This window comes from Hesperophylax consimilis, chromosome 21 (genome assembly GCF_061612785.1).
Source record: "Hesperophylax consimilis isolate HC1 chromosome 21, BYU_Hcon_1.0, whole genome shotgun sequence".
In the NCBI taxonomy this organism is placed as follows: domain Eukaryota; kingdom Metazoa; phylum Arthropoda; class Insecta; order Trichoptera; family Limnephilidae; genus Hesperophylax; species Hesperophylax consimilis.
In genome coordinates this window covers 20,528,117-20,545,481 of record NC_142856.1, presented here as the reverse complement: position 1 = coordinate 20,545,481, position 17,365 = coordinate 20,528,117, and the positions used below count along the sequence as shown (strand labels likewise).

Here is a 17,365-nt window from a genome sequence, read left to right as displayed (position 1 = left end):
GTTATACTTGCAGTATTAACAAACAGAAAATTCTAGGCGATCAATTTTTCATCAAATGCGAATGGAAATCAGTGAAAAACTATTTTTTTGTTAGGTTCGCAGTATTGCCACTACCCCGCGCAAAATTAAATATTACATCATGTTTGAGAGAGATCAGAAGAAATTTTTGAGATTTTTCTACCTCGGGATGAATGGGTACTATTCCCTACTAGCTTTATACTACTAACTATATACTGGGTATATTCGAATGAACCATCTACTGGTCAGAAGGGATATGCAGTTCACATAGCTACACAATTATTATAACTACCTATATATATTATTGATTCACCTACTCTACTGCAACTCATTCCCTTCAATATCCCCTCGCACAGACTCAGAAATAATGAACTGCTTTTCCTCAACCATCAATAGACAAATTTTGGATATTATTCACCATTGTCCAGAATGTGTAGACTGGTCAACTCAAGTCAAACCTTAACTTTTTTGGGATAAGTCTGAATGATTTTTGCCAGTCGCTAAACAAGTGACGGAGTATTATAAGTGTCCCGTGGTCCTGACCCACGGCGTAGTCTTGACTTGATTCGACTTGTCACTTTATTTTCTTATATTATATCTGCCTTATGTCTTTGCTTTCATGTACCTTTGTCTACTCCTGTATTTTTCATTTTACTGTATTCATGTTATTATTTTATAATTTGGACGATGTCCGTTAATAAATAAATGATAAGTGGATAGTTTGAAAACTAGGCTATCATGAAGAGCACTCATTTCTATGTTCCCGACGATTATCTCCGCCACCGAGAGCATATACTGTTTTATCTCCCGGCTGCAGACTAACTTACAAATGGTTATGTCGGTTGGAGGGCAATCTTGCTGTTGAACAGAATCAATTCGGATACCTACATGTTTAGCAGCAATAAGGCTGCTTTTCAACGTCAAGCCTTATTGTGTAGTAGTGTGTACCTTTAGAAACTTTATATGTTAATGTTTTTTATAGTTATACTTTTACACTAACCCCCGTACTTTAACGCTTTGTAAATATTACGCGGCGAGTACCTTCTGAACAGTGAAGAACTTTACTTATAACCATCGTGTTTGTTTGGTTAAAACGTACTTAGGCCGGGCACGGGTAGACTTTACCATACCAACGTTGAACGGGCGTGTAAGAATTTCATTAGTAAGACCTGCAAGTAAGATTATGAAATTTGTATTTATGCTTTATAATGTGTTATTTAAAAAAGCCAAAAAATGCGTATTTAAAAATAATATTAATAAATTGTAGAGAATTTATCTAGATTGAATCATTAAATTCGTAATAGATACTCGAAAACAAATGTCGCCATAGTTGAGGATCGTTTGGGGATATTTTCAAAATCCAAAAAAAAGAATTGGTTATTAGTACAAAGATTACTTTGTATATTCTCTTATCAATTTATCAGTCTTTTAATCAGTCTTATTGATAATTTTTTCAATCCATAAAATTTTGGAAAAACAAAAGAGAGGTTTGGAGGCGCCGGGTATCGATCCCGGTACCTCTCACATGCTAAGCGAGCGCTCTACCATCTGAGCTACGCCCCCGGTTGAAAACACTCAATACTAGATCAAGTTACTGGTACAAAATCGATCTTTGGACCGGATTACGTGACGTAAATATCAATAATCAACTATAACGTGAACGACTTTCCCGTAGATAGATACTACAGCATATTCGGAATGCAGCGCGGTTACATTACACACCCATTGATAGTAATTTGAACACAGCCAATAGTGGTTTAATCAGTTTATTGTAACGCGATCGGAATAGCATAGTTGATATGTTGATCGTATACAAATTAGAAGGAAACTAAGTAAGTTGTGTCATATTTAGAGCGACTGTTAGCAAAATAAACAATTCATCAGTGGCAATTTAATACAATCCATCTGTACTCGAAACTGTTTTTATTATTTCACTGAGAAAGTAATGGTACCGTGGTAATGAGACAGTAAAATTCAAAGCTTGCCTCATTTTGACACAACGTCACAATGAGGCAAGATATTGTGTGGGGTTTCTTTATTGTGAAGAGAGAGGGCGACTTTGGGTTTTGAAGAGACCCATATCTAAGGATGGAGGAGATAAAAAAAAGCCCTTCCGTAGCCAAGTTGTTGAGCGGAAAAGCGACCAGTAGGCTTGGCAAAACGATATGCCCGGGGTCCCCCGGGGATGCACCGATCGGTATTGAAGGGATTGAAAAAGCTAACTGTTCGGGGCACCCTGCATTGAATTTTTTTCAATATGAAACCGCACAATAGTCCCAACTGCTCCAAACCGTCTGGAGCCAGTGAGATTATGGCATCCCCAGTTGTATTACGTTGTAAGGGAAATAAGATGGGGTAGAGGAAGGTGGGAAAGTACCTGGCTCTTCAAATCTGATCACCAAACATGGCCAAAATATTTGTTTCAATTCTGAATGGTGGTCTTACTCCAGGGCGATACTGAAAGCATTTTCCACTCTGGAACGTGCAGAAAATATACTATATATAGTAAATTGGGTAATAACACATTAATCAAATGAAATACTAGCATATGAAAAATTGGCGGAAACACAACACTTCCACTCGACATCAGAATGTTGTGATTATAAAATTTTGGGTGATTTTTTTAAACTTAGGAACTATTCATTGGATAAAAAATAATAATGATAACCTATGCCAAAGGATATCATTATTGGTTAATTATAGCGATCCAAGTGATTCTATGTGGGTGCCTGGATTTATGGGGTGTCCAGGCAGCGTATGCGTCTGCCCATCTTCTGCGTGACGGGTCGGAACAGGAGGGACCGGTTGCGGGAGAACCTTTGACCTCTCCTGCCGGACTCTCACGACCCATCGCTTTGCACCGAAGTCAGTGGGAGCGATGGATTCATACGTCTCTACCTCCTGGACATCATTCAGTCAGTATCCCAACATTCGTAATAATTCCTAATAATATTTTTTCCTTCCCGGAATTTCCTTTATTCCTTTTCTTAAAAAGACACCCCACACAGCATAAATAAAGATGACATAGGTCCCTTGGTATATTATTTTCCTCAGGGTAGTGAATATTATACAAATAAAATAAAATGATTGTTCAATATTTCTACACAATTTAATCACCTTTCAGACAAAACATAATATCTATATCCTTATTCCCTAACTTAGCGGTATAGTATGTACATAATTAATTTGGGTGATCTATTTACTAATAATTTCTCAAATTTTTCATCTTCTTATAATTCTCAAACTTCTCCATTCTCTTCTTGGAAGCCCAAACTAGCTTTACATCATTTTTCTTTTTCATATTATAGTAATGTATAGATTATATGTCAGGAAACTGTAAAATTCACCCGACATAACACAGGATCATCCCTAGCATGGAGGGTGAAATATCACAAAAAACCACTTAAATCATGTATCAATAAAATAAAATAAAATAAATAAATATGTTTTTGCGCTTCCTTAAAGTTATCAGTTTGAAGATAAATGTGATAACACACAAATAAGTAGATAGGTACAAAAATAAAACAAGATTCTCAATTTGAGTAGTACAAAGATTACTTTGTATATTCTCTTATCAATTTATTAGATAAGTCTTTTAATCAGTCTTATTGACAATTTTTCAATCCATCAAATTTTGGCAAAACAAAACAAGGTTTGGAGGCGCCGGGTATCGATCCCGGTACCTCTCACATGCTAAGCGAGCGCTCTACCATCTGAGCTACGCCCCCAGTTACAAATAACATGCAGCTTAACTATTTTGTTCAATGATCCAATTCTTTGTCAATGAAACAATACGTCACGATGTGACGTTAATGGTCACCTTTATCTGTACACTTTCACTTTTCTTGCAAACGGATTAAAAAGATCAACTGGTTTTATTGGAACTGGTTTTGTTAAATTAACAACAATGGACTGCTTTGATCATTTGGAACAAATTAAACATAACAAGTTATTGAAGTAATACTACATATTACGTAGAGCTAGAAAGACACTGCAGACTACAATCATAGAGTAATTCAGATAGAAATTGAATAAGGATGAAGATATGATGGCAGGATTCGTATAAAAGTAAGTTTAAAATTTTTAAATTAAGGCGTTGCCATACGTAGTGATGCAAAATCATGTGTTTTTGGTTTGAAAATTTGGTCGCCTAGAAATGTTTCAGATGCTTTTATTAAATACTGCGAGTAGAATACATCTTGGCCTTTGAAATAATCGAGAATTTTTTAGCTAAGTCTTTTTATAAGCCCAGAAAAAAATGATGTAAAGGCCTATGAAAACTGATTTAAAGTTCAAAATCTCCTACTTACGAACCCATTTTCGGTTATGATTTTATTGTTTAATGAGACAAATTAAGTTATTTATAAAATAATCGAAAAAAAATATTTATGCCTGAACATCCACAAAATAAAATAAAAGGCACTTTTTGGCCATGTTTTTTTCTTGTATAAATCAAAACAAGCGGATGGTGTTAAGCGGGAATTTAAACCTTATCGCCATCTACTTAAGGGTTGTTATTGATAGCGACTCAATTTAAAATATTACACGACGTAGTGCATCGCCTTAAGTTGCAAAAGCGGATGTTTATGCAGATGTGTATGGCGGTCTAACAACTCTGCCTGTCTGTGCGAAATGGTGATTATTTGGCAAATAGCAAGAGTTCATTCTTCATTCAAATTCATAAGAACCAGAATATAGAGATGTGCCTGAAAACGACACCGGTAGGCGTCGCCATGACTTTCTAGATCCCACACAGCAGAACAATGTTCTAGCACAGACAGCACAGAGTAGCGTGATAGATGAATGGTGCTGTTGAATGAAATTTCTTAAACAGTAGATATAAGTATTTCATTTCTCTTTAAATAATCGTAATTTTTTTGTATGCCTATCTTCCTAAATGTTAAGAATGTGAAAATAAGAAATCTTCTATTTAATCAAATGATTAATCTGTCGAACAATGATAAAAAACGACAGCTAATATTGGCTTTAGAGAATGACGTTAAAATATATCTAGACTTGTTATTGTCTCACAAAATTAAGATAAAATTTGGCAAGTAAAAACATTTATATGTTGTCAGTAAATTATTAATTCAAACGTTGCTGATGTGTGACAAAGTAAACATTAAAGAAATATATGTATATGAACGAAATTAATGATAGCACCGGGCGGCGTTATCGTAATAAAAATATGCGTCAAAGAGAGGCCTCAAGGCCGACTAGAGTGGTGTCGGTTGACACTCGTTGTTACTACTCATTTTTATGTTGTTTTACTGCAAGCATATAAATAAACTCATTACACATGATGGCATTTTAGCACTTTGAAAACTTAGAGGTAGCACATGACCTTGACAGTTTGGTACTACAACTATGAAATCAAAAGCACTACAATTGACGTACTTTTTGCTTACCACTTTGAAATTTCTACAGCGCGTCTATATATATTGTAACATCATTGGCTTTAGCTAAATTAAATAGGTTTAGGGAGTACTTCGCTTTCGATTCTTCCAGTTGTTTGTTAAATTAAAATATGTAGTATCACATGCCCCCACCATTGCAAATCTCAAGTTCTCCAATTGGGTATACGGTATCCTTACATATTCGTATGGGCCAATACTTATTCATACATTTCATCCTCAGAAATCTCATATAAAATACACTACATATTTTCTTTGTCAGTGTATGGCCATCAAATTATCAATACGTACTTCGATTCTCTATACAAGAGGGTAGTTAGTGAGGGAATTGTAGAAAGAAAAGGATGATCTCAAACATCGGTTCGCTGACTCGAGTCACTTGAAGAAATACTCATCATTAGGAGCTAATCCATGAAAATAAAATAGTCGAGGAATTTCACGACACATTGTAATAAGGAAAGGTTTTGGATGAGAGTTGTTGTGTTTGGTGTGTAGTAATGGGAAGGTGTTTTGATTATGTGTCTACGAATTTCCTTTTAATTGAATATTTCATGTGAAGTTTTTGGTTTTATGAGGCGAATAGGCTGTGCGTTTCAGATAAAGTCAACCAGTAAATTTTTCTGAGGAATTATTTTTGATAAAAATGTGGACAATTAAATCACTATATATTTATAATCGAATTATTTCTGTCTGAAATGCTGATATTGTCGAGAGGTGCTTCGCAAATGAAAACAGACAAAATCGTCGACGAAAAACACTGCGAAAGAATTTCGGCATTTGATTTATCATTTTTTAAAGTGATATATATAGGTATATAATACCTATACTATACGAAACATAATCTTTTGTATTTTCCATGTGAACTTTTGGTCAATTAATTTTGGCGTTAAATTATTTCGATTTTCTTACATTAATCATTTTCAGGAAAAAAATCACTCAGGGCCTATGTCATCTTTTATAATGCTGTGTGGGGATTTTTTTTAAAGTTATAATATGAGGTTCTGGAAAAGAAAATGTTATGAGGGTTGGGTAGGAATCTATCGATCAGTGTGTCCAATAGTGACGGACATATGAAAATATCCCTCCCACTGCTGCAAAAGGCGATCAGTTGGAGAGGTCAAATGGTCTCCACAAGCCAGCCTCTCTCGATCAGGTGCATCCTGAACATACCTCACCCAATGAATCCGGGCACCCCTGCTAAATCACCAAACATAGCGAACCACTTGGGGTGATCTATGGCAGAGGTTTTGGTTATTCAATAAATGGTTCCCGGGGTAGCGGTACCCAAACCCGCCACCTAAATTAAAATTAATATTGAAATAATCGATCACCTCTTCACTGATATCTTTATTATGGTTCCATGCTAACTCAACACAGTGACTATTCAACACACTTTTAAAAATTGAAATAAAGTCATTAAAAACGATGAAATTTTTTTTAAATTTTAAACCTAACCTAACCTACTTAATAAAGTTAATAAAGTACCTACCCAGTTAATAAAGTTTTTGTTTTCCATGTCTTTATATAAATTTTTAAAGATGTGATGATTTATCATTCTGATGATTTATCCGGTCACCCTTTATTGCACAATTAATGATAATTAATTAATTTGAAAATTAATCTCGCATTATGAAAATTATTTTCATAGATTCCTTGGTTTTAAATTATAATAATTATTTGAAGATGATTGGCGCATCTTTTTAATATAAATTTTTAAAAGAGAGGTTTGGAGGCGCCGGGTATCGATCCCGGTACCTCTCACATGCTAAGCGAGCGCTCTACCATCTGAGCTACGCCCCCAGTTGAAAAGACTGGACAAAAACCACAATAAATTCTACTCCATACGTTGTATTGACTTTCCGTTCACCACTAGGTCAAACTATATCGATAAAATTATCGTTTATACAGGTATATTTAAATAGTAACTATCTAATTATAGCTTTTGACCATGTTATCAATTCTATACTTTTATAACAATGGAAATATTATGGATTGATTGAGATTAACTTTTATAGATAAAATGTTGAGATTAACGTTTGGTCGTGATTAACGTTTATAGATAATGTGTATATTATGATAAGAGGAAGCTACAAGCCAAAAATGTGTATATTCCTGGTATACCTTATATTGTAGGTAATAGGCATTAAAATCGCTTGACAAAAGGGGGCTAGAAACATTCAATTTCAAGCACAAAACTGGTTTTTATTTATTTGGTCCATAATTTTATAAGAAAGGAAAAAAGTTAATCAAGTGAAACTGTCACAGATAATCTTATCTGTAATACTGTATTTTTAAAAGTTGTTTCCTTTATGCGTTCATATATTTCTATTGAAAAAAATAATTTAGTAGTTAAATTTATATTTTTATTAAGTAATTTTTATTTTATATTTGTACTCTACTCAAGCGAAACGATAGGAAAACCTTCAATTTATCTAAAGCATGTTTTTTGGTATTCATAATGTACACCAATTCCTTATAAAGATTAATCAAAATAGTGATGTGGCATTAAGCTTCGCCTTAACCAAAATATATAATTTTTTTATTTGGCAGTTTTTTTTATTAATGTTTTAAAATAAGTAAACGAGATTTTTACATCCGTCGAAGGTATTATGTATTAATTTGTGGCTAGACCGCATGCGGTCATCCATATGGCATTTTTTAAGTTGTGTGTCTGTCTATGAGTGATTTTAAGTTTGGTTTAATGAACTCGGATTTATTTTGTATAAGTGGAATTGTGAATTTGTAGCATCATATTTTTATCCATTTTATTTTGTTTAATGAAGCAGATACTTTGTGATCTCACATTATAATTTTAAACGAAACAATAACCTAGTAAAGAACAATTTTATTTTTATACTTAATGCTGGGTTTTGCTAAAACCATAGCTACTTCAGGGCAGTATTAAAATCTGAAATCTACAAGTAACATATGTATATGTACTATGCTTTCGCATATGGTTACAAAAATATACACTGATCCCCAGTGGAAGAGGTAGCAAGAAAAAGTAGGAGGTTGGGATAATAGTGCTTTTTGTTAATAGTTAACAATCTAATTATTGGGCTTTTATTAGTATTATTATTAGTGCCTCCAACTTATTCACACTAATCACTATTCAGTTTTTATGAGACAGTCGGCAAATTAGGAGAAACTATATAGAATGCTGATAAGATTGTTAATGATCTAAATCAGAGGTTCCCAAAGTGGTCTATATGGACCCCCAGGGGTCGATATCGGCTTGCTAGGGGTCTATGTAAGCGAAAAAAAAATTGTTGGTCCACGAGATTCTAATGGGGGTACATACGAGCGGACCCCCATTTACTTCAACTCCATAACACAATACACCTAGCACAAATAACACAGTTTACGTAATACTGATAATAGACTGAGAAATTAATTTTTTGATATTTGTATGTTTATATATCGTAAAGTTGTTTATTGAGGTATATAAATAGAGTCTACGTTCCTTTTCTCCTCACAATTAATATATTGAACCAAAACATTAAAGCCGCGACTTTTCCCAGTTCCCCAACTTGTTTTTGAAAAACGTCCAGGGTAATAATAATTTGACAGAAACTTTTTCGAATGCAACTGTATGTATTTCACTTGTTTCAAAATGGTTAAAATACAACAAACTTGTCTTAAAGCAAAACATTTTACTTACCTTTTTATAAAAACATCAAAAACAAACCAAAAGACAACCTTAAAATTAGAATCCATAATACAACTTGCAATCAAGAAATGTGCTTCCTGTGCAACGAACTCGCTAATGTCAAAAATATAAAATATTTAGGAGTATCAATAGATATTAATCTTAATTGGAAATCTCATATTAATCAAACCACTTCTAAACTAAGATATCTAACCTACATATTTTATAGACTCAAGGAAATTTTAAACGCTGAAAAATTGAAAATGATCTACTTCTCTCTGGTGCAATCTGCAATCACTTATGGCATAATAGGATGGGGTGGTGCACCTGATACTTTTATTAAGCCTCTACAAATAATTCAAAAGCACATAATTAAAGTCATATATAACAAAAATAAAACATTTTCGACCGACCTATTATACAAGGAATCTAAATTATTTAACATTCGTAAATTATTTATATTACAAACTATGAAATATCTATTTAAAAACAAAAACAATTTCAAAATAAATGAAAACAGAATGAGCAAAAGAACAAATAATATATTTTACACCCCCCAAACCAATACTAAATTAATGCAGACGCATAGCAGTTTCATTGGTCCTCGTACATTTAACCTTCTACCACTACAAACTCAAATGATAAACAAAAAGATAGAATATATTAAAGAGGTAAAATTATGGCTGATTGACGCAGATATTGAAACGCTTTTACTATAAATTTATTTATCCTTTCTACAACTCACTTGCTGAAACTTTATAAATTATTGTACATAATGTTTTTCTCTTTACTTTTTATAATAACTATAAACGAAAAAAAAACTTTTTCTACTAATGTATATTATACTTTAGGTACTTGAAATATAGTAATCGTTTTATATTACCCACACTCAGGCAGTCAGTGCCTTAGTGGGTTTTCATTTCTTTTGTAAACTATTTGGTATTATATATTATGTTATTTTATATTATCTATTAATATGTATAATATGTGTAAAGAAATGAAAATAAATAAAGTTAAAAAAATAAAGAAAAATAATGACGTTCAACATTTAAATGTACTTCACACAAACAAGGGCGACTCTGTCTGCACAATGCAAAAACAGAGAAACTATATCGCTACCCGGTTGTAAGGCAGGCAAAGGAAGGGAATCTTTTTAGGAAAAAAATAAATGATTATCACATGGGACGTTAATATTTTTAGGAAAATTCAATATTCGGCAGGCAGGGGGTCTATGGGGCAAGTTTGGGAACCTCTGATCTAAATCTTACAGAAACTTTTCATATTATTTTAAGGGTATTTAATTTGTGAAATTAGAATATTGTCATTTACACTTCCCCATCCATAATACCACATTCTCACAGTGATTGGCAAAGAGCCATGTAAATCTTAATTAAATCTTTTTCCTGATGTTTTTGAAAATTAAAATACTTTCTGCTGATTAAGATAGTTGAAAACATCTGCCTCTTTTTACTTTCAAGCTGCTCATTTTATTCCACCGAGGTTCATACCTATCTGCTCTCAGATATATGACGAAATAAAAGCACAAACCGAGGCAAGTCTGCTTTCCATATTCCTCACTCTTCACTCACTTCAGGCCGGAGGACGCCATTCGGAGGGGGTGAGAGGGATGGAGGCCCCCAGTTGAGGACGTGCCCATTTCGTAAAGGAGATCAGCACAGGGTGATAAGGGTTCCTGGTTGATGGGACCTTTATGAGAGGAATGCGAGCTTCTGATGTGAATAGTAGACGTGCCTTCTATGGAGGATTGCGTTACCTTAAGTGCAGAAATAATTAATAATAATACCTACAACCCATATAAATACATAAAGAAAGTATTATGTTATTATTTATTTTAATAAATGGATAGGGTAAACCTGCCGCTTTAAGGGAACTACAATTCCTGCAGACTCCTACTCTCCAGTTACCTCTACAAGATGAAAGACATTTTAAACTCACATCTCCATAAATATTATGTAAGTTACTCTAAAACTTTGAAGAAATGTGAACGCTTCCTTAAAAATCTCAGAACTTGTCAATATTAGTTATTATGATAATGTCTTACTTGTCAATATTAGCATGATGATGTCGTACTTGTCAATATTAGCATGATGATGTCGTACTTGTCAATATTAGCATGACGATGTCTTACTTGTCAATAATGATTGAATTATTTGTATAGGGCCGTTTTAGTGAGAAAATCAAACTCAAGTAGCATGATGATGTCGTATTTGTTATAGGAAGGGGAAAACAAACAAAAAAATACGGCAAATGCCTTACACAATTGATTTTCTAAATAAATTGGGTTTCACAGAACATATTTATAAATTACATTAAACATTATACAAATAAAAATAAGTTTGTGGTAAAAAAAACAGATCGTCTTGACTTGGCATAATATTACTCAAAGATTTATTTACTTCAAATATAAATATATATTTTTTATGAATTGATAATATGGTTTATATCATAAAGAACTTTATTTTAAGTCGGCAGGCTGGTTCAATTTGATTTTATTACAGTTACATTTTAATTTCGAGGCTGAAGAAATTTTACCCCTTGACCGCCAAAAGAGGAGCAAGGTCACTTTCTACGTGATATTTTGAAAAACTATCCCATCCCTATCCCACCATTCAAAGCAGAATAAAAATAGGTAAGTTACTGTCCACATCTGAATTTAAAAAAAACTCTATGTGAAGCATCGGCTGACAACGTAGGAAACTTCAGCTAGTGTATTTATTTCTAAAACTTTATCAACCGAGCTATCAAAATTCAATCAAAGGGTTTCCATTTCTGACGCAACTAAACAAGGTGAAATCACAAAAAACCGTGTGTTATTCTTTACGAGACTCGCTTGACTTGGTTTTGTTTCCCATTGTTATCGAAGTCTTAGCATTTTGAGGCTAACCGCTTTCTGAATCTTCACGTGCGATCTGCGGCGCATTGTGAGCTTTGTCAAGCGTCGGCCCCTTTCGCATCCGTGACGCTCCGTCGCCTTTACAGCCCCTTGTGCGGTGCAAGCGGGGCGGAATGCCAGCTGGAACTCTATGGCTCTAAGGGACCGACTAAGATACATCAGAGGTGAAGGTCTGATGGATTTGGATTAAGACGGTTTATCGAGTGATGTGATAATGAATGCAGCAACTATCTTACCTAAGAAGAGGTGTAACAAAAAATGTAAGATTCAGGCTTTGTTATAAAACAATTGGTTTGGTGAATGCGAGATGGGTAGGTCTCTATAATATTATGATCTTTCTTCAATCTGGTGACCTCCGTGGCAGAACGGAAAGGTCCTGGACTCAGATCCCGGATGATGGGGTTTCATATAATTACGTTAGTATTAAATATCGACATAGTAAGGGTTCAAAAAGAAGAGGATATTTTAACCCTTCAGGTTTAAAAATATTTTTACCAACAAGTCCCAACGACATGAATTTCTTGGAATTTCGAAACGCTCTCGAGGTATCTAAAATGTGGTACATATTGCTTATTTTTTAACGTCGTTGAAAGAAATACCATTTTAGAAACTAGTAAAAATTGACCTTGAAATGTTTGTATTTGAAAAAAAAAACATTGATATTTTAAAAAAAATGTTGACATCAAACGTTCAAACAAAAAACTTACCGGGACATTTTAACTAGGAACTTTAACGTCAAGAATTTAGAAAGTATTCGATATTATAAAACATATTCCTTTTGTGTATGTGATTAGTAAGATAATTGTTACTTCACTTTTTATGCCGTTTATACAATAAAAAAATATAAATAGGTTTTTAACTTTCAAGTGTTCAATCACGAAAAAATCACGCCAATTTGAAATCATGCACTTCGACATTTTTTTAAATTTTATCCTATTAATAATGTATAATTGTTTGATAAAAACTGAAAGGAATATTTATTTATCTTTCCAATGATGAACAAATCACTTATCCACGCATTATAAAAATACTTTTATAATCCATGGACCCCGGCCAGATCTGTCCTTCAGAGACTATAATGGAATATGATGTTTGTGGCTAGAAATGTCCTTCCGAGGTCTGAAGGGTCAAATAGGGAACAAGTAAATGTGCATTTTAGAGAGAGCGCGCTATTAAAAAAATATTATAATTAATTGGCGCAAGATAAAATTTAAAAAAAGCATGATTTATTACAAAAAAGAGCAATCTTTTCTCGGAAAATGTCTTAAAAAGCACCTAAAAAAACATTGTATTTTTTTTTAATTCTATGACATGTTAAAGAAGAGAACTAGATGTGTTTCAATAATTTTCGCAACATCCAGGGAATTTCATATTATTACTTTTCGAGAATTATCTTAAAAATATTTTTTTGTAAGAGCTTAAAAATTTGTGTAAATTGGATATATTTTATAAATTCGAAATGATATAATTGGGCTACTTACAAAATTCGTTATTTTTCCAAGGTGATAATTTAACTTTTTATTATGTGTTATTTTTTTTCTTTACGAATCAATTTATAATTTTTCTAAGAAGCTACGGATTCGTATTAAACCAGAAGGATTAGGTACAATAGTAAACATAGAGTATTGACATAAAAAATATTACTTTGACTTATCACTTATAGAACCAAATACATTTAACCTGATGGAAAAGAGAGTTCAATCAGTGATCCACCTTTTCGAATTTAGGTAGGTAACAAGATGTCTATAAAAAATACACATTCCTACACAGAGACTCTTCATGAGGACCTAGTTATAAATATATTTATAGACACCAATATACCACTTGAAAAAATATCATCAACATCATTTAAAAAAACTCTATTTTGTAGATTCCCTAAGCGCCAATGTTTTCATGGCAATACGCCGAAGTCGAACACATTTTTTCTCGATGACAGAAAAAATACGAAGAGAGAAAATTTTAGTGACAAACCTAAAGTATCAAAAACCTTTTTTTAAAGTTTCAGAACGCCACTGTGTCATACCTACCTAACTTCGGTACAAAAAATAAAGTCCACAAACCTATGTACAGTGTAGGGCAATAAAAATGGTAAATGCATTTGAAATATTTCAACAGTGCACTGCATAATACGGGGTGTTTCAGTTTTCAGTTCACGAGTGAGCGGTGATTGCTCCGGCGGCGCCCGGGCCCCTACCGCAGAACAAACATTACCTACCAAAAGGCCGCGGGCAGAACTAAATACTGCGGTACCTACTGAACAACCTCGGTCCTCAATGCCTCACTGATACAACTGCGAGCCTTTAGCCCTTTTTGCCCTTTTGACGTGTTAGCAAAACGTTTTTTGGCAGGGTGGATTCTTAGTACCTAGTGAATTACGGTGTTATGTGACAATGTTGTAGACAATGGAAAGCATTAATTATGCTTGAAATATTTGTTATCCAGCATAAATTGAAAAGTATTTTTATATCTTCAGAGCCTTCTAGTTACATTTTTATAGATTCGTAGAGTTACCTGCATTTTTAACTAAAGCGGTAATGCCACTCTAGATCCCGGAAAAAACTGACTCCGTCTTTATGTAAATTTTGCTTTGCTTTTAAGAGTAATTTTCAAAATTGGAAGTGTTTGTTTTGAGAATTCGTACAAGCAATAAAGTACCTGCCTTTAATATTACATTTTTAACAGAAAATTATTTCGATTATTGCCATTTTCAAAATCAGAATTGAGTCGACGCGTTATTTTTCACGGGTATACGCAAGATAAAAAAATACTAATATTGGTGGTGGGTCTGTCTGTGATTGTAACTCTGGTTAAATGGACTCAGATTTATTTTAAATTCGAATGAATATGAACTCAGACTATACCGTGATATAGTATCATGGGTCTGCGGTTAGAGAGGAGGAGGTTTGAACTACCTAAACCCACTCCCTTGTGTACGCCCTTGGTGAATAACATGGCCCTCTGAGGTCAATTCCAAGTTTCAAAGCAAGACTGTTTGAGTTAATATTCGACATCTTAAAGCCTCTGAGTTATCATTCGACACATTAAAGCTTCTGAATTATCATTCGAAACCTTAAAGCCTCTTAGTTAACATTCGAGACCTTAAAGCCTCTGAGCTAACATTCGACACCGTAAAGCCTCTGAGTTAAGATTCGACACCTTAAAGCCTCTTAGTTAACATTCGAGACCTTAAAGCCTTTGAGCTAACATCCGACACCTTAAAGCCTCTGAGTTAAGATTCGACACCTTAAAGCCTCTGAGATAACATTCGACATCTTAAAACCTCTGAGTTTAAGATGTTGAATTGATATGCCGGATGTTAAGATGCCTATCAAATTATGAAACATAAATAGTACATGTGATACATATCCTTATCACTAGCATGAACTTTATTATCGGCTTGTGCAACTACGAGGATAATGAACGGCAGAATAGGAGTTCGTGTAGGATCAGACATGGTAGAGAGTATGCAAGGCATATTGCACCCGTTCGCCTGAGTTAACACCATCAACACGACAGCGATTGGCTTATCTGAGCGTGTTTGCGGACCTGATGATATGCAATCATATTCCGGCAGACGTATCGGAAGTTATGGATTTATAGACAGGGACGGATCAAGGAATTGATTGCGTAGGTGTATCCGCTAACGAATGTGTCTAGTCAAACAAAATGATATCAAAGCTGTTGTAACGAACTGACAATTAACAAATTGTCAATAAATAATCATTTTATCGAACAGGTGTGTTCATTTTCAAGAGAATAACGAACCTTTACCATTGATTAATCACTAATTCCCACCTACTCTTGTATCCCATCCATTACCATCAAATGATTCTAATGGAAGAGTCGCTTAAAATAATTTGAGAAGTAAAATAACTAATCAATTTTATTGTGAAACCTAAGTTGTACTCGTATGTAAGTACCCTCACCTACTTGAAATTATTACTACTTACCTGTATTATTATTACTAGACCAGTGAAAAATCGCAGGTTATATTTGATTTATGAAAGTAAAAATTTATATAAAGCACACAATCCGAACAGGTACAATTATTGTTGCGAAATGGTTAAGAAAAAAAAAATCACGAAAATATGTGAACTTATATGTACTTTATCGGTTTACAAATCTGTTCCTATTGTGAAATAAGCAGTTAACATTATATTCTGCCGCGGTAACTAAAAAGATTACCACGGCTGTATTCCAGATAGGTGACCTAATTTAATGTTTGTCTGAATTATTCTTTACACTTAAGTTCAAAGAAAATCCGAGCTCATTGAATTAAATTTACATATACAGACAGACACACAAACAAAATTACTCAACAAATTGTACAAATGTACAAATATGATTTCTGATAATTTTTGATTTTTTTAAATTTAATTGATAATGTTTATTTAAACTTCCGATTTAGTTGTCCGGGTTAAGTCTTCCCCAAAGGAAAAACTTAACCCTTCCACTCACTTTTCCACAAATGATCAGCTAGTCAATCAACACTATGTAAGTGCATTATATAAGTAAAATAAATAAAAAACAATACAAGAACAACAACACGTCAAATCACCAGATATCAAATGGGAAAAAAAAAATTCACCGTCTCCAGATATTTTCATATCAGAGGGTTCGGCTCGGTAGAACTTCTAACAGGGCCTATAAATCCTACTGATCCCTCAACATAAATATTTAAAAAATCTTTTGTTATCCTACATGTATTCAAAATGACCGACTTTTGCATCTTTATATATAAATTTTTTGATAGATCTAATACGTCTAAATTTTTAATTAGAGAGCTAGGTATAATGCCAGTAGCCGAAATAACGAATGGTAATATTTTTATAGTCTGAGAATGCCAAATTTATTTTTTTCATTTCCTAAATCTGTGTATTTTCTTATTTTTTCACTAACAGATTTTTGAATATTACAGGAATTTGGAATAGCAACATCAATGATATAAGTTATTTTTTTAAATTTAAAATAATAATTTTATAACCACTATTATTATAATGTAAGTTATTATTGTGTAGCAAGCATTGTTTATTATCTACTAACCCTTCTGTAAAAAAATAAACCATGTCACGCATGCAATGTAAAAGCCCCACGAGTGAATAACGAAGTAAATAAATTAAACAAAACTCCGATTTTTTTTTAATTTACATAAAACTATGTTTTATTTCCATATATTTCCGTGATATATCGACATATTTTCTTATATATTTGGCAACATTCATGAAACACATAATTAAAATAATAAATCAATTTAGGAGGGGTAACGAGCGAAAGATATGTGTTCAATTTTAAAGGTCTGAACAAAATAATAATTATGATATCAAGATTTGATCAATAATACCAGCACCTAATATTGTCAATAGATGATTC

At 33.3% G+C, this 17,365-nt stretch overlaps 3 non-coding genes across 3 annotated transcripts; all 3 read right to left on the bottom strand.

The window, feature by feature from the left end:
- Positions 1-1,508: 1,508 nt before the first annotated feature.
- Positions 1,509-1,581, bottom strand: TRNAA-AGC (transfer RNA alanine (anticodon AGC)). Its single transcript has one exon. It is a non-coding gene; the product is annotated as a tRNA-Ala (tRNA).
- Positions 1,582-3,673: 2,092 nt separating this feature from the next.
- On the bottom strand, positions 3,674-3,746 carry TRNAA-AGC (transfer RNA alanine (anticodon AGC)). Its single transcript has one exon. It is a non-coding gene; the product is annotated as a tRNA-Ala (tRNA).
- Positions 3,747-7,159: 3,413 nt separating this feature from the next.
- On the bottom strand, positions 7,160-7,232 carry TRNAA-AGC (transfer RNA alanine (anticodon AGC)). Its single transcript has one exon. It is a non-coding gene; the product is annotated as a tRNA-Ala (tRNA).
- Positions 7,233-17,365: the final 10,133 nt, after the last annotated feature.